This window comes from Orcinus orca, chromosome 8, assembly GCF_937001465.1.
Source record: "Orcinus orca chromosome 8, mOrcOrc1.1, whole genome shotgun sequence".
In the NCBI taxonomy this organism is placed as follows: Eukaryota; Metazoa; Chordata; class Mammalia; order Artiodactyla; family Delphinidae; genus Orcinus; species Orcinus orca.
The window spans coordinates 44,462,716-44,481,351 of record NC_064566.1 but is presented as its reverse complement, the minus strand read 5'-3'; positions in this window follow the sequence as shown (position 1 = coordinate 44,481,351).

Below are 18,636 nucleotides of genomic sequence, written 5' to 3'. Positions count from 1 at the left end.
CATCAGTTTGTCTATGAGCCAACACCTCAGGCTATTGGGAATGGGAAACGTCAGCCCTTAGATACTGCTTATGACACAGTGCTAAGTGAAAAAAGCAGCCTTGAAAATATACATGGTGCATTCCCAATTTGGTAAAAACGTTCTTCGTACATGTGTCTCCCCCTCATATGATATATATACATCATATATTTATGTGATACATGTATTTATGAAATACATATACAAGTATAAATAAATATATTTCTCCCTAGTGACAGAAATACATAAAAATGAAAGAAGCACATAGAATGGACTACATAGAAAAGAAAGGAAGAAATAGGTATTGGTGATTTTCCCTGGGTGATGGGATTACTAACTGTTTTTATTTTTTCTTTATGACTTTCTGTATTTTTCAAAAATTACTAGGAAGAATTTACTCTTTTTATAGCAAAAAAGTGTTATTGAAAGGGTGGAAGCAGAAAAGATGAAAAAGATAGACATATTTCCTTTTTCAAGTCAGTTACTTTTAAAAGGTAAGCAGACCCGTCTGTGATAATTGTGTGTGCTACTTCATTGGCATTTTAAGATGATTTTATTTTTGGATGAGAAAATGGCAAAATAAACTCACCATGTTCACAGACATGATCCTCATCATTGGAATATTCCTGCCCTGGTTCTCCAATTGGGGAAGAAAAGAAGCACCTTTCAACTTTTAAAAATGTCAGCTCGTGGAAATACCGCAAAAGGCTGCTGGCCCAAATCCCACACTGCTGGTGTCTGCAGATTCAGGCTAAAACACACCAACCAGTCATTCCGGACAAGGATGAATTCTCAAAAGACTCCTTGAATAAACCTCCTGCCAACAAGCGTGTGTACTTAGAAGAGGGGTGAGGACGCATCCTTGCCAAATGATGCATCTTCCCAAAATGTCACAAGTGAAGAAAAGGGGCATTTGGCTAAAAGCTGTGAATGTCTTCTCAGAAAATGCACCCCCAGAATATCAGAGGTCATCTGACCTCTGTTCCCTCCCCAGCTAAGGGGAGATAGTGTGACCTGTGGGGTCACCTGCTAGTCAAAGACAGTGCTCGTTATGAACACAGATGGGATCCCCTTCCTGTTAACATTTAATGAACACCAACTCTTGTGTCAGGCAATGGCCCTCCCCTTTCATAGTGCAGCACATTCATAATATTCTTTATCCTCTGCTTAATAAAGATTTTTAAGCCCAGGATCTGGTGCTCCCCAAAATAGAGTCATTGGAATATTCATTTGGCTAGGTGTTCCTTGAAAAGTATTCTGTAGTCCAGAAAGTTTGGGAAACCCTGATTATTCTTTCCCTTCTTGGAGATGCCTAATGGCATCAGTTTATCCAGGTCTTGGAGGGGTCCCATGGTAAAGAATCTTGTTTATCCTTATTTAATATGGTGTTTTCCAAACTTGTTTGTGCACAGAATGTTCTTGGTCCTATAACATCTCTGAACATCTGAAATTAGTGTTCCTGAAATTAGTATTTGGAAAAAATGTGATGTATTATCTTAGCGTGAAGATGCAGAACAATGGAATTTAGAAGCAGCTGGGCAAATTATCTCACCCCCACCTCATTGGGTTGTTGACAGGATATACCTAGCATGGAATTGACCCTCGGAAAAAAAAATTCAAAACAGTTGAATCAGAGGAAACTCTTAAGTCCAGACCAGTGAAGTGATGGGCTCAAATTAAACTCACAATCAGAACTCTGTTTTATTTTTATGACACATGCAGAGAGACATTCCAACATCATATAAAGTTAGAAATGCTGTCTGTAAAACTTTATTCATTTGACAGTGAGTCATTCTCTTCTTGCTTGGCTTGGAAACAGAACTGTGGGCCTGTGTAACCCAAGGCAGCTCATCATTTTTAGGGGCAAAACCAATGCTCATGAAGCCACAGGGTTTGTCTAAGATCCTAGAACTAACAAGGGGGTCCCAGACTTAAACTCAAGTGTCCTAACTCCCAGCATGGGGGCTTTTCAGGCTCTGACCCTTCCTCCATGCTCTCATTCCCTCCAGCGCTGTCTCCCCGAGGTGACATAAAGAGATGGAACAAACAGGGTCTTCGAGTTGAGGCAACTTTGGATTTAAACACTGGCTTTACAAATCCGTGTGCCATTGGGCAAGTGGCCTGAACGCTGTGTGCCTCCGTTTCCCCTTCTGTTAAATGGTGATCACAAACTCACCTCACAGAGCTATTGAGAAAATGGAATGACATCATAAAAAGTTTTTTAAAAATCCACTGTCATAAGCCACATAGGTATGAGATACATTTTATCCCCTTCTTTTTATTACCAATTTGAAGAACTCTTGATTATTTTCTTTCCTCCAGATAAGCATTCAGGTTTTCTCTTCTCTGTGTCTGTTTGTCACTCAGGAGTGGTCCTTTATATTTGAGTAACAAGAACCTTTCAGTATCAATAGAAGAAAATGGACTTAATAAATAAGTTACCTGTTAATAAAGAAAATGATGCTCAATTCTAAGGGTGTGAAATTGAGAAAAAGAGAGCATGTGATTTATAACACCCTGGGCTCTGTCTTCCAGTAGGGCTTGCAGATATGGAAAGCAGGTCACCTCAGATGGAGGGACTGAAGGCTGTGTTCTGACTCCTGCCTTGTCGTTAGCTCCAGCCCAGGGGGACAGCCTCGCTGACTTGGGCCCTGATGCTGTCACAGGTCAGCAGAGGTCATTGGTACAGACACCAGTATGCTTCCCTAGGAGAGTCATTCATTTCAGGCTGGCAGAGGGCTTGCTTCCCCTGACGGCCAGGCAGGACTCGGAGCATTTTGCAGACAGCCTGAGCAGCCTTATCAGTCTCTTTGGTGGCAGCACAAGAAGCATTTATTTCTTCTGACTCCCTTGAGACAGACGTCTTGCTTTCAACATCTAGAGAAACATCCTCCCTTTTCCATCACCTCCTCTCATTCCACCCTCTCATGCCTCTACTCCAGAGGTGAAGTTTGACACTTCACCTTCAAAATTCAGCTCAGAGGTCAACTCTGCATGTGTCATTGCGTTTGGTCCATTGCACCGGCCTCCTAAGTGGCCTTCCAGCCTCTTTGCTAGCTGCCTTCCTATTGACCCTCTGCAGCCAGAACCATTTCTCCAAACTGCCGAGTATGGAAAGTCCAATGGCTTCCTGTGGTTTCCAGAAAAAAGCCCAGAAAGCTTAGTCTGACATTTGGGATCCTCCAGATCTGTACCTTTAACCTTATTTTACATTCCTCTCATGTGTGCCTCCTTTGCTCCAATCAGATTGAGCTTCTTGACGTTTGTTTTTTCTGTTCTTGCCCTGTTATTTACATCTCTAAGTCATTGCAGTGGTTATTTCCTCTGGATGGCATATTTTCCCCTCTTCATCACCTTCAAAATTCAGCTCAAAGGTCAACTTTCTTCTATACTCCCTAGAATTACTCATCTTCTCCCTTGGATTCTCACACTGCTCTCTTCATATCCTTCATAAACATTTGTAAAAATTTCCATTCTCCCCACCAGATGATGAGCTCTTTTAGTGCTGGGCCTGTGTTTATTCAGCTCAGCAGGCCCAGTACCCAGTTCAGTTTCTGGTACACAGAATCTACTCAATAAATGGATGGCTTAATGGATGGATGGATGGATGATGGACAGATGGGAGGAAGGAAGGAAGGATTAGATGGAAGATGGCTGGATGGATGAGTAGATGGAAAGAGGGAAAGAAGGAAGGAGGGGAGGGAGGGAGGAAAGAAGGAAGAATTAGACTTCCTGGCTATTGAGAAAGGGACGGGCTTGCATTGGATGGATTCAGTTGCTAAAGGATTCAGTCTGGCTTAGAAATTTTGGGTCTGTGGTTAGAAAGTATCATCAACACAAAATTCAATTTCTATATCCTTCAGATACAAGAGAAAATGGACTTTGAAAGGCCCCTGTCCTCCTTATTACAGGATTCTTTAAGTCAACAAAACACTTATGAGGCATTGACTGTTCACCAAGAACTGAGTTAGATATGGGAGCCCAGAGATGAAGAAAACATGGTCCCTGCTCTCAAGGAGCCCCGTGGAGAGAAAGGGCTCAAATGGAAGCATGGGTGCCAGTGCCTGGGGGCTCACCGGGGAAGGGGTTGTGCTTCACATTACGTGGGAAAATCATGAAAGGCTTCCCAGAGGAGGAAGGCTTATGAGTGGGGGTAGAGTTTGCCAGATGGACAAAAGAAAGAGGATGTTCCAGGCAGATGGACTAAATGTTGGGGCAAGACCACTGCAAAAAAAAAAAAAAAAAACCAGTAGGGGGTGTGAAAATAATCCAGATGTCAGATGCTGAGAGGAGGTTTGAACTTGAATGATTGCAGCAGGGATGGGAAAAATAGACAGATATATATATCTCCTATATGGCAATGGCTGGGCTGGATGAATGATGGGATACGAGGGATGGAGAAGGTGGAGGCAAGGATGACATTTGTGTTTCCAGCTTGCATGACACGATTCACAGAAATGGGAACAAACAGGGAGGATCAGACTTCAGGGCAACACAGAGAGAACAGATTTCAGTGTGTGATTCCACTGTCCTGGGGACATGCAGGAGGAAATACCTGGATTAATGAATCTGGAGCTCAGGATAAAGGACAGAATGAAGATATAGGTTTGAGAGTCATGGGGGAAAATACATGGAGCCCTGGTGCTGCACTTTGAAGTTCAAGATCCGTAAGTGGGGAGCCCTTTGGGCTCTTCTGTGCTCAGGGAGGGGTGTGGAGTAGAAGTGTTTCCTTCAGGGAAGAGGATGGGGCATTAGCAACCTCTGTAAGTGAGCTTGGAGAGATGGTGTGATTTCTGCATTGGAGAAAGAGTGAGCCCTTCATAATGAGGTCTGACAGCCATAGGGGGCTTTCCCCACAAATTGTTTTAAAATCCACAGTATGTGTGGAGGTAAGCAGCGTCTTCAGGGGTTTTCACTGTGCTCTCCACAGGAAGAGCCACTAGCCCCAAGGGTTGGGTGCTTCTGTGTGAGGAGCTGTGGGCCCAGAGAAAGGGGGACCTGCTGGGTGGACGGTATTAGCACGGGATCCCGATGACCCCGCCTCTTTAAGATTTAAGATGTTTTTATCTTCAAGGACAGAGGGGGCAGGAAGAGGGCCTGAGCACCTGGGCGGAATGTACCCTCATCCCTCCGCCTTCCTCAGGCTCACTGATATGGTAGCACTATGGCCAGCCATCCACGATGGGCCTCCAGGGGCTGGACCAGGTGGCGGGGCAGAGAGAGGGTGGTTGAGAGCACTCCACGGCCTGGCCTGACAACCACTATCTGCGTGACTGGAGGCACGGCCTTTAGTTCCTTCCGCCTCAGTGTCCTTACCTGTCTGGGAAGTGCCAGAAGCAAGGGAGTTTCTAAACACAGCCGGTTTGTTGGTTTTTTTTGGTTTGTTTTTGCGGTACGCGGGCCTCTCACTGTTGCGTCCTCTCCCGTTGCGGAGCGCAGGCTCCGGACGCGCAGGCTCAGCGGCCATGGCTCACGGGCCCAGCCGCTCCGCGGCATGTGGGATCTTCCCGGACCGGGGCACGAACCCGTGTCCCCTGCATCGGCAGGCGGACTCTCAACTACTGCGCCACCAGGGAAGCCCTGTTGTTTTTAAGGTCATGTACATTCAGAGAAACTGGGGTAGAGCAGGAGGTGCTACTTCAAGCCCAGACACACCCTCTGCCCCACCCCTGCCGTCCCCACACACTCATACACAGTCAGAGCTGCCACAATCGGACTCCCTGAAGGTGTGGGTCCCCAGAGTGTCATACAGGTTACAGTCTAAGATAAAGGAGGGGCAGGAAGTAACTTTTAGGGGCTCCTACCATGAAGCAGACGCTATGCTGTGAATTTTCTCTACTTTACCTTATTTAGCCCTCATAGAATTCTATGCAGGGATTCAGAGAGGCTAAGCCACTTGCCCCAGGTCACTCAGCTAGTGAGTGGTAGGGCCAGGACTTGAACCTTGGCAGGTCTGTCTCCTGATGCTAGGCCCTTTCTGTCCCACACTGCTCCTCTGACGGAGGACGTCCACCACTGTGCATCTCGTCCCACATCCTCCACTCTGGGCTCCAATCCAGCTCACCCTTACCTGGCTGACTTGCTTACGGCTCATTCACAGAGGTTGCTGATGCCCCCTCCTCCTTCCTGAAGCTCGCTTCTTGGGTTCCCATCGCCCGTAGTTTTCAACACAGCCCAGGATCCAGAGTCTCACCTTTAGAATCTCCCCTTTAGCTGACTCGCTATCCAGAATCATTTCTCCCTGGTGCTTCTCAAACTCTGTCTTGGATAATTTGTTCCCTTCCCATTTTCCAGCCACCAGTTCTCCCACTTAGTACAGGATGAAATTGACAACTGTCCTCTCTATTCTCAACTGGAGGAAGCTGGTACTTCACACCCAGCTCTCCATGGGACGGACACTAGTCAGGGCTCCAGTGCTGACTGAGGAAGTTCCTTTGGGGCTGAACTAGCTGAAATGACCTTGGAACTGTACCCTCATTTCCATCTCCAGGCCCTCGGCTGTGCTTTTCCTATTCCCCCACATCTGTTTCTGTGAGTATTTTTGTTTGTCTCTGACTTTGTGTCAGAGAGTTTGACACTTCCCCTTCTGCTTTTAACCTTTTCTAGATACTTCCAAGTGAGGACTCGGGCTGCCAGTTCATGATTTTGTCTCTCTGGCCGTGGAAAGGACTCAATAATATGTGATTGACACTCTCCCTGCATGCCTTCTCACCTCTTTCTGCCCAGCCTGGCGCAGTTGCAAACACAGGGCTGTGGGTGTGTAACAGATGCTACTGATACCCTGCCCATCTCCTCTCACCACTCACTACTCAACGCTGATGCTTCCTTCTGCAATATCGGCAACTCTCTGCCCGAGAGGGAGGCTGGAAGGACGGGGGAGCTGACACCTCTGGGAGCAGCCCTCAGCCAGTGATGGATGGGAATGGGAGGATAGACAGCCAGCTTCCTTGTCCCTCGGGTGGGAGAGCCCTGATGTGTATTCTATACAACCAGGTGTCCCTGATGAGGTTTCCCTCCGCTCCCCGCAGCAGTGACCCACTCATTTGCTCACCTGAGTTGAATCTCTTCCTGTCCCTGTCTCACTCCTCACTCCCCTAAAAGTACTTCCTGTACAAATTGCTCTTATTCAAATCTTTCTTAGGGTCTGCTTCTGGGGGAATCCATCCCAAGACAGGGTCCTAAAGCTGATGTCCTCGGTGGCTCTGGCACCCACGTGGCTCCTTTCCAGTGAGGTCACAGTCGCCGTAGTCGCCTGCAATAGTTTTAGGAGCCATTCAGTGCACACGCCAAAGCTCCAGCAAATGTGGGAGTAAAAAGAAAATTGTTGCACATGGTCGTCTTTAATGGAAGCCAGTCATGGAGCTAATAATAGTGATATTTTCAATGGACCAAATTAAATTATGCATCCCATCTTGTATCTTAATTAAAGGGATAAAAAAAACTCTTTTACATTTTAATTAGCAAGTATGTCTTGGAAAGACTTAAATTAATACGGGAGTCATCACCGTAGGAGAGCAGCCAGCTGCCAAGATTCACGAGGCCAGAGGGAGTGCAGAGAACAGAATGGGGCTTCCGGCACGGGTGAGCACGGCCACGGCTGGAACTTGGAAACCTCTGAATTTTCTGAAAGGATAAAAGTGGGGGCCCGGTGCGTAGCTGGGAGGCATGACATTGCCTTTTCTGGAAGGGCCCACCTTCCACACGTGAATCTTCTTGAAGACATTTGAACACTCAGTCTAGAAAATGCGAGAGGAACGAGAAACCGTTTGCATGATGACTCTGCTTTGGCTGTCTTCTCGGATGAGAGTTCCTGGGGGTCCTGGAAGCCTCGCTGGCAGAGCCTGAAGTGAAAGAGGCCTTGCCATGAAGCTGGCCCAGCAAGTACCTCCAGTGAATGTCCTGTGCCGGTTTCAGAGAGGAGCCGGGCTCCCATGGCTGTGTGTTTTGCCTCTGTCCAAAGAGAAAAATGGTCTGGGGCCATGCTTGCTGGCTGGCTCCCACCGAGTGTGTAAGGGCTGCTGCAGTCCTGTCGGCAAATTATTATTATTTTTTTTAGCTTTACTTGTAAAAAATGTCACAAGTAATATCTCCTTGTTTTTAAAAATTGAAAATACATATAAGCAAATAAGAAATTCACGACAAAAAGCGTAACTGCATCACCCGGAGATAATCACTGATAACACTTTGCACGGTTCCTTCTAGATCTGCTTGCTGTGTCTGCCTCCTGGCATCCTCCTGGCTAATGTTTCCCAGGATCCTGGTCAATGAGGGAAGGGCGGAGTATAGCGCTCACATTCTCCTGCTGCTTCTGGTTCTGAACTCTTGCCCCATCTCCATTTGTCATTCCCTCTCCCCATCTTCCTTCACTCCTGCCAACTGCTCTAGGTTTTTTGGTTTCATTTCAGCCAGGAGCTGGCTCCCCTTCCAATATACAAGAATGTCTATTGTATAATGACCGGCATTAAAGGATTTGGGTAAAATGGGATTTCAACATGGAAAAAGGAATATTAGTCACCATTATTCTTTCCTCGAGGACTTTTTACTGTCTCCCTCTGTTTCGTTCAGGGTCCTCCTACCAGATTGCTTAGCCCTGCTCTCTCTCCCCAGATTCTTCTCCCGTTTCCTCTTTTCTTAATTGTCCCATGTTCCCCAAAACTCCTTTCTCCTGAGTTGCCAAGGGACCACCATAGAGCTTCGATTACTTGTGTTATGCTAGGCAATTTAGTTTCTTTTTTTCTCTCTCTCACATATAGGTTAGCCCAAGGACTTTCCTTTCATAGCCAAAAGGCCAGGAATTTTCTAAATCAAATAACCACCTACTTTTGAGATGAATTTACCATACCTCTAGAAGATAGTTTTATCTTATTTTGTTTTACCTTATTTTGTTTTATTTTACTTTATTCTTCCCCTGAAATAAAGTCTTTAATATTCTTTTAACTAAATTAAGAGGGTAGGGCCTGTGCAAACCCTTAATCGTATCTTTAGACTCAGTTGTTAGAAGTGAAAGTCTAGCTCAAGAAATACGAACAATTACAAGGCTTCTGATACATTCTGTCGAGTTGCCCCACAGAAAAGAGGTACCATCCCACACTCCCTCTAGCACTACTATGTGAGGGTCCGTTTTCCCCTACTCTGACCAGCTTTGGATAATATAATTTGGAAGGGAAAAGAATTAGCTGTTCTGATGGGTCAAAGTCACACCTGCATGTTGATGTAATTCCAACAGCAGTTTCTGAGCTGTGTGTGGGCAGAGACCAGGAAGCAGGAGCCCTCGGTGGAAACCCCACATGTCACCTATTTGACATCCAGCTTCCAAATGGAATCTAGGTTCAGTTCTGTCTCTGACGTAGGCCCCTGAGCCAGGGCTCTACTATGGGCCAGAGCCGGGCTCTCCCTCCCTGCCTGTGGGTGCTTAGTGGGAGCAGTGTGGGCCGGGGAAGATGAAGGGAACCCCGGAGCTCTGTGTCTAGAAGCTGAGCCCAGTATGGACACAGTGAGGTGATAGCTAGCTGGACCTTGCAGCCATCCTTTCAAATGTACAGCCAATCCATGAAGATGGTCTCGGATGAGTTCATCCCCCTCCCTTGTACGCACTTGTCAGACTACACACCCCACTACAGGAATCTTTGGGATTGTTTGACCTCAGGCCTGAGCCTGCTCCTGTCTGCCCCCAGCCCTACTCAGCAGCAGCCCCAGACCTCTTCACCATCAAGACCCTGAATCCACTCTGACTGGGACCAGGAGGGCATTCGAAGCCTCGGCCACAGCGTCACGTCAAGGGAGGAGTTTTTTGAGCTTCTATCATCAGTATGCAGTTCCTGGGGAAAGATTCTGGCTCCTTATCATGACCTAGGACCAGCCTTGGCCCATTGCCTCTGAATTGCTGGCGTTTCCTGGTCTGTCCCTAAGTCTTACTGGGAATCGAGCCTGTGTTAGTTTGCTAGGGCTTTTGTAACAAATTACCACTTTCTGGCTGGCTTAAAATAGTAGAAATTTATTTCTCTCACAGTTCTGGAGGCCAGAAGTCCAAAATCAAGATGTGGGCAGGGTTGGTTCCTTCTGGAGGCTCTGAGGGAGCGTCTCCTAGCTTCTGGAAGCTGCGGGCAGTCCTTGGCATTCCATGGCTTGTAGACAACGTTGCGTCAACCTCTGGCTCTGTCATCACACCACCTTCCCCTCTGTGTGTCTCATCTCCCCTTCTCTTCTCTTCTAAGGACACTGGCCATTGGATTTAGGGCCCACCAAAGTGATTCAACCAACCGCAGAGCCCTTGCTGAACTCCAGCCAAGTCTCATCCCTGTCCAGCTGCCCCAGAAGCTGGACCTTGTCCCCAGGACGCCGGAATGTTTGCTGACACCCTGCTCCAGCTTCTGACCTCAGGTAACCTTGTTTAGCTCCAAGCACCGCTCGTGTCTGAGCTTCCCCAGCACCACTCTCTTCCTACTTGTTGACCGAATTCTTCCTTCCACTGGGAATGTCAGAAGTCAACCAGAGTTCATTGTGCCCCATGAGACACAGAATCATGGATTCCAGACCCTGGCCAAGCTGGGACAGGGGCAGCGGCTCAGGGGAAAGGGCAGGGGCTTTGTGAGAGACCAGTCTTTGTTCCTGGCTCTGACACTCACTCCCTGTGTTAGGGGTTCACTCAACATTTCTGAGTTCCGGTTTCCTCAGGTGTGGATGGTGTTGGACCATAATGTGGTGGTCGTGAGAGAGCTGAGAGCCTGTGGGTGAGGGGCCTAGGGTACTAGCCATGATATAGGATTGTCTTACGCTCTCCTGCTCACCTCACCTACTATGGTAAGGCCTTTGTTACTATGGAGACAAGGGGCGACAACTCTGCAATGTGGAAATATTGTCATGCAGTAACATAGCAAAGTTACGCTTAAGAGGAATAGCTGCCTCTTCCCCTGCTCCCCACATAGAAAATAAAGTAGAACTAAGCCAGGACCCTGGGGACCCAGCAGCGGGGTCAAAAGACCGAGGGGACGGTGGGAAAGAGAAGAGGGAGAGAAGGGACACTCAGTGTCCGCCTGAGACCGATTCTGTATGAAGTGTCTATTCTTGTAATAGACTGCGCCTGAAGAACTTTCTAGAATCTATAGGCATCACTAAGGGGTTGCAGACAGGAAGTGCTCAGTAAATGTCAACTCCCTCTCCTCCGATTTTCTCCTGAAGCCACCGCTTTTGGTTCCACCCTCCTTCCTTGCACAGCAAAGCACCACTGAATCGAAGCTTGCCCCTTGACGAGTGGGTTAATCCAGGGTCCAGGGTGCCAACCTCGAAACCACAGCAAGGACCGTGGCAGGAAGGATGGTTAATGGAGTTACCATTCAGAGCTGAGCCGATAATTGCCAGGGGGCTGGGGGTGGGACGGTGGGGGGGGGGCAGTATTTAAGTGTAAACATGGCTCGGTTTAATTAGGGTGAGTCTACCTTTGATTATCGGTGTCACACAGGGCAGATTTTCAGTCGTCTCTACTCCAAAACAAAATCCAGGCCTAAGGCTTCTTATCATTTCCTGACAGTCACTGTGAGTTTTCTGTGATGGGTGAGTTTAAACAATTCACGGTTGACAATGAATATGCAAACAGGTGTTAATTAAGGCCTTTGCTCATCTTCCTGCCTCATTTTGGAATATTCAGAGGATTCAGCCACACTTGGTAGGGTTAGTATGTCCCTCCGATGCCCAACCCTGGGCACCCACTGCCCTGTTCCAGGTGGCCGTCCCCAGCCTCCCAAGATTGTTCACGTAGACCTGAGCCCAGGTTAGCCTCTCTCCAACAGGGAGAGTGCACCCACTCACGCGGCCTCTGATTAATTAACTGAGTTCCATGGAGGGCCTTTTAGTGGATGGATGGAGGAGCGCGTGTAGCCTTTTAAACACGCTTAATTAAGCTGGATGGAACACTGGGCTCCTTGGCAACGAGCTGGGCCTCAAAGCCAACTGGTGGCATATTTGCACAACGTGTTCTGTGTTTGCGCCTTTGACATGGGATCGATCCGTCTGGGGGATGCCTTGTATGTCTTGTGTTCACCGCATTCTTCCTTGGCTCAGTCAGATTAGGGGAGGGCTCCGAGGGGCGTGGCTCTCCCCAGCACTCTCCTTAGAGATGAGCTGTGACTCTGCCATTCAGGGAGCTTGGCCAGCTGCTGCCAAGCAAGGGATATGAGATGCACGTGCAACTGTAGCATTAGATGTGATATTTGAAATATTTAACAACAGGGAGAGCGCAGGCTCCAGCCAATCCGAACAAACAACAGCCGCGAATAACAGCTATTCTGCTGGGTAATAGCTGAATACCAGCCTTGGAAAAAGTTATAGTTCACAAACAGTTTCACATATATTTCCCGTTTTGATTGTAGTCACAACTTCATGAGCTGGGTTGAGATACTCTCCTAATTATAGAGATGGGAAACTGAGGTTCAGAGAGGTTATGTGTCTTCCCCAAGGCCGCAGAGCTAATGCCACAGCTGGAAGCCAAGCACCCTCCTTGTTCTTTCTACCACATCACTTGCTCGTGCCTGTGCACATGCTGGGGCTCTACCAGGTCCGGGAAGATCAAGAGAAAACCTCCCAGTTTATGGCTGGACTGCCTACTGATAAACTCAGGGCCAAGGTGAGAGTGAGGGCAGGAGGAGGGGGGCATCAATGCCGTAGGATTTGTGGTCAGTCAGGGTGGAACCAAGAGCCAAGAGTGGACCTTTTTTTTGTCCTCTGCTCACAAAGCCCTGTGATCCTATGGGAGGCTCAAAGGAAGGGAGGATGGCACAGAGTAAACGCAGTGAGGAGCATTCCTGGAAGACAAGGACATGGGTATTTATTTTGGAAGGTGGTCCCAGGAAGTACAGGAGGAAGTGAAGCAAGTTAGCTCTGGAAGGCGAAGAGCCATTGAAGTGGATGCTAATGAACAAGTCACCATCGTGGGCAGCCAGGCTCAGTCCCCGGAGACCTTCTGAAACCCACGTGGCCCTTGCCTCAGAATTGTGCCAGGGGAGGCCAGGGCACTTACCCACCCACCGCCATCCCCCAGCCCTGGGCATTAACTTCCTTGCACTTCACGGTTGCTCCTGGCCACTCAGAGAAACTAGCGGGCAGAGGAGGCAGACTGGACACTTGGAGGAGGGGGTGCGGAGAAGCATCTTCACAACTACAGCTGAACTTATGTGGGCTGGAGGGATACGGGAGAGGGTATCCAGGCATCTGCTATGCCTGTGGATCCCAAAGATGCCAGAAGACAGGAAAAGGCTTCCCCCATCGTGGGGCTGCTTTCCTCCATGTGAAGGAGGGAAACCTGGATGTTTCTGGTCTATGTGTGTGCCCAGGATTTTCTGGGAAACTCAAAGAATGTGCCCCATCCCTTTCCAGCTACAGAATGTCAGTGTCTGAACTTTCCGCTCTCCACAGTCTGACTTATTTGGGGAGTCTCTAGAGCCTCTGAGGTGGGGGGAGACTTACTTGTGGCTCTGGTGGGAAATGCCATCCCCCTAAGCCTGGCAGTCTCCCCGTCTCCTCCGCCGCAACCTTCACACCAATCTGTAGCTGGCATTTCTGCCCTGCCAGAGGGCCTGGTGGGGACGTGTGACAGATACAGAGCATTTTAATTTTGGAAGCCATTGATCTAGCTCACGTTAACAAATGACACCTGTCATTTGAAACGTTGCTTGCCATTCATCTTGTCTTATCTGGGCACCAATTGCATCAGATAGGACCCATGTCAGTTTTCAGGGACAAACTGCTTGCCGGTTCCCCCTCACCCCAGAGCCAAGAGGAATCGTCCCTCCAGTCTGTTAATAACAAGGGCAGTGCCTGTGAGGATGGCTCAGGGGCCAAGGATAGGAGAAAGTAGCAGGGAATTGCCTGGGAGTGGCTAAGAAAAAGGGCTCTTTATTTCCACCATAAAGGGTAGTCTTCTGATACATTTCAGTGGTAAGCTGGAGGGACACTGGTCTGTTACCCACATACAGACCTCAATAGGCAGCTTCATGTGTGTGAAAAGCACTAAGCCAGGGATTCATCACGGGCTCTTGGAGCTTGCCTCCATCTAGCGATATGAACCTGGGCAGATAGTTTTCCCTCTTTTTTCTTTCATGATACCATCTATAAACATAAGCGTGGAAGTCTCTGCCCTGCCCTATTTCATTAGGCTGCTCAAAAGAGTTGAGGCAGGTTGGCACTAAGAAAAGTAGAAGGGACCGTGGAGATGCACTTTATTTATAAATTGATGTGGATGAATCAAAGTCAAGACAACCTGCGTAGGCTGGGCGAGGCTGGGTAGAGTGACTCACCTATAGCTGTGACACAGAATAGATGACGTTAACCCCTCTGAACAAAGGCAGAGCGTGCCAGCAAAGGGATGGGGTTCAGGGCTTCCCTGGTGGCGCAGTGGTTGAGAGCCTGCCTGCCAATGCAGGGGACACGGGTTCGAGCCCTGGTCCAGGAGTATCCCACATGCCGCGGAGCAACTAAGCCCATGTGCCACAACTGCTGAGGCCTGCGCGCCTAGAGCCCATGCTCCGCAGCAGGAGAGGCCACCGCGGTGGGAATCCCGCGCACCACAACGAAGAGTAGCCCCCGCTTGAAGCAACTAGAGAGAGCCAGCGCGCAGCAACAAAGATCCAACGCAGCCAAAAATAAATAAAGAAATAATTATAATTTTTAAAAAAAGAAGAAGAAGAAGAAGAAGGGATGGGGTCCAGCACAGAAAACTAGGCTTCAAAGAGGAGGGTTGTTAGTCTGTCCCCAGCTCTGCCCTAGAGACAGGTCTTCTCCTTCGGGGTGAGGACAATTCCTAGATCTTAGCAAAAATAATCCTCCCCGCTTCCTAATATTCCTCTTTCCTTACTTGGACACACCAAGCAAGCCTCTGAAGAACGTTTTGGTATCCTCAATGCTATAAAGGAGTGTCCTGGCACAGTGGGCATCAGTTGGATTTGCTGCCTAGCATTGTGGTGCCCATATCCTATTGCCCTCTCTTTTGTCTACTCTCAGCCCTTGTACTTTAGATGAGGCACCAACTCTTGGTATAAGGATGAAACATCCCTAGATCCCGAGGTGATCTAGGCTTCAGGCAATCAGTACATATCATTTCTGTCCTGGACACAGAGATTAGTTCAGGGATGGCTATATGACCTAATTAGAAAACAAGTGATACAATGAAATGCTTACTGGGGCTTCCAGAAGAGAATCTTTCGCTCTTGCCAGCTAGACTTGAAGCTGAGGATGGGATCCTGAAGGGCAGGAAGCAATCTTGCCACCATGTGGAGCCTAAGATGGAAGTCAACTTGGTAGAAGATAAAACCCAGAAAAGGAAAAACTTGAGTTCCAGTGATACCATTTGAGCTCTGAATCCAGCTGTGCCTGAAGCTGAACTTACCCCTGGGACTTTCAGCTTTGAGAGCCAGTGAATTCCTTTTGTGCTTAAGTCATTTGAACTAGGATTTCTGTCTCTTGCAACTGGAAGAGCATCAACTGAAACACCTGGACAGGGGATTTCACCTTTACAAATAGTTGGGGTGGCATTCTCACTTGGCACCAGTGTCTTTTGAGCCTGGATTGTGTGAGTTTGCCCTGAAAGACTGATGACTTTTGGGTGCACTGAAGAGGTCTACTTTCTGAACTTGGATGGCTGAGAACTTGGCCAAGGTATAACCCACCAATGAAAGACCCTGCCCAAGTGACCATTTCTGGCCCTGAGTGAGAACTCGGTGGTCACCGGGGATGGTAGCTTATTTGTTGACCAATATGCTGCCATGAACCTCCTTTCATGATGAGCCTAAGAAGATAACAGGCGCTGGGTTACATATCATTCATTCCTTTATTCATTCGGATGTTCTTTAATTCATTCAACAGATAAATGAACAAGGGAATGGTGAACAATAGTCTGGTAAAGTTGACTGAGGTGGGAGTAATATTTGAAATATTGCATTTAACAGCCAGTGTGGTCTACTGCAGAAGCTGCGGTTCCCAAAAATGTTTAGGCAAGGGCGTCTATAGGGAGTGCTAGGCTACATCAGGGGCCTCAGCCCAGCGTATGCCTTCTGGGGAGCCAGTGTCAGATACTGTCAGAGGCAGTGTCTCTCCCACCAGGGCTCTGGCCAGGAGGCATCTGGGCTAGGCTGTTGGCTAGTGGATGGCGAACTGCCATTGGAGGAACAGAAGTATTTCAATATTTTAACAGTTGGTATGGCTTTTGGGGTGAGTATTGCCTGCATTTCAGGTGGAATGGAAACCAGATTTTGAAGAGCTTGGTACACCAAGTTGAGCAATCTTCATTCTACCTTGAAGACAATGGGGAGCCGTTGGGGTCATTAAGAAAGAGACTGACGTGACCAGATTTGTGATGTAGAAGCACATGTCTAGTGATGGTCTGGAAGATGATTGGATAAAGGACCAGAGACAGGTAACCTTGACCAGAGGCTGGTGACAGTGGTCCAGGCAAAAGATGGTGTGGGGGGGTCCATGTTAAAACAACCTTTTCCCCTTTAGGAGCTACTGAACTGAGTGGCTTGGAAGGAGGTGGCTGCGAGGTGATGTGTATGGGTTAGTTGAGTCTCGATAACATCCTTTCTGACGGTGTGGGGTAAGAGCTGGCCGTTGGATGCAGTTCATTGCCTATTGTGTTTAGCAATTTCCCGAACACTTCCAAGAAACCTGCCCTTGCAAGATATCGCCCTCCTGGCTATCGTAAATAGAGCTGCAATGAACATTGTGGTACATGACTCTTTTTGAATTATGGTTTTCTCAGGGTATATGCCCAGTAGTGGGATTGCTGGGTCGTATGGTAGTTCTATTTGTAGTTTTTTAAGGAACCTCCATACTGTTCTCCATAGTGGTTGTATCAATTTACATTCCCACCAATGGTGCAAGAGGGTTCCCTTTTCTCCACACCCTCTCCAGCATTTATTGTTTGTAGATTTTTTGATGATGGCCATTCTGACCGGTGTGAGATGATATCTCATTGAAGTTTTGATTTGCATTTTGCAGCTCTGTTTACAATAGCCAGGACATGGAAGCAACCTAAGTGTCCATCATCGGATGAATGGATAAAGAAGATGTGGCACATATATACAATGGAGTATTACTCAGCCATAAAAAGAAACAAAATTGAGATATTTGTAGTGAGGTGGATGGAGCTAGAGTCTGTCATACAGTGAAGTAAGTCAGAAAGAGAAAAACAAATACCGTATGCTAACACATATATATGGAATCTAAGAAAAAAAAAAAAGGTCATGAAGAACCTAGGGGTAAGACGGGAATAAAGACACAGACCTACTAGAGAATGGACTTGAGGATATGGGGAGGGGGAAGGGTAAGCCATGACAAAGTGAGAGAGAGGCATGGACATATATACACTACCAAACGTAAAATAGATAGCTAGTGGGAAGCAGCCGCCTAGCACAGGGAGATCAGCTCCGTGCTTTGTAACCACCTAGAGGGGTGGGATAGGGAGGGTGGGAGGGAGGGAGACGCAAGAGGGAGGAGATATGGGAACATATGTATATGTATAACTGATTCACTTTGTTATAAAGCAGAAACTAACACATCATTGTAAAGCAATTATACTGCAATAAAGATGTTAAAAAAAAAAAAAAGAAGATATCACCCCCATGCCTTAACTTGGATGTTCCACTGGGATACTGAAAAGCTTCAATTCACAGATAGACATCAGCGAGATGCTGAGCTGTTTAAGCTTTGACTATCTCTAGTTGAAAGGCTCAAGATAAAGTTTTCTGAAGAATGCTCCTGCCTTCACTGCTGGAGGGCAGGGCACTTAAGTGGCTTAGGCCCTCAACCAATGACACTGCACCAGCAGCCCTGAGAATCCCTGAATGTTCAGACAGGAAATGAGTGGTCATGAACTCTGGGAAATTCAGTCATCAAACATTTGCTGAGTCCCTACTGTGTGCCAGGCACGACTGCTCCTTTCACATCAGCGCATCACAGAACACTTCACCAGCCCACTTCACCGGCCCGTAGGTGGAAGTGTTCTAGGCAAATCCAAAGCTGTATTTTATTTCCCCATTAGGCAAAGCCCACTCTGCACCTGGGCAGTGTCAATGCCAGGGTCCTCTAGGAGCTCCAGGAACTGCTCCCTTCTCGGTTCCTCCATTTCCTTAAGGCAATTCTTGGGCATCCAAAGACTATGGTTCTAAGAGGCCACGGGTCAAAGCAAGGACCAGTATGACAGGTCACCTCTGCTATTCCTGAGCACTGGAGAACAGCGCTCCCACAAAGATCCTCTTATTGCACCCTGATGTCTTCTGCAGAACTTGGAAGGAGTAGCTATAAGGACCCAAATCTGCCACTCAGTCCAGACTAGACTTTGGCCTTGGGGATGGTTTTGCAAGTAAATATGCGATATGCTTCTCTGCTGATAATCCCCTTGCCACCGAGAGGAAGCAGATTCAAAGCTGCTTCTCACTGGAGAGCTTTCTTTTTAATTCAAAACTGGGCTCTTAAAGGAGACAACTAACTCTTTTTGTACTGAACATTCAAAAACTACTATTGTAAAGGACAGCTTTTGAACCAACAAAGGCGGAATCATTTTCTCACAGAGACTCAGGAAAGAGCCTGTCTGACTAAGTGTGGGTGTGGGGAAGGGGACTTATGAGGAGG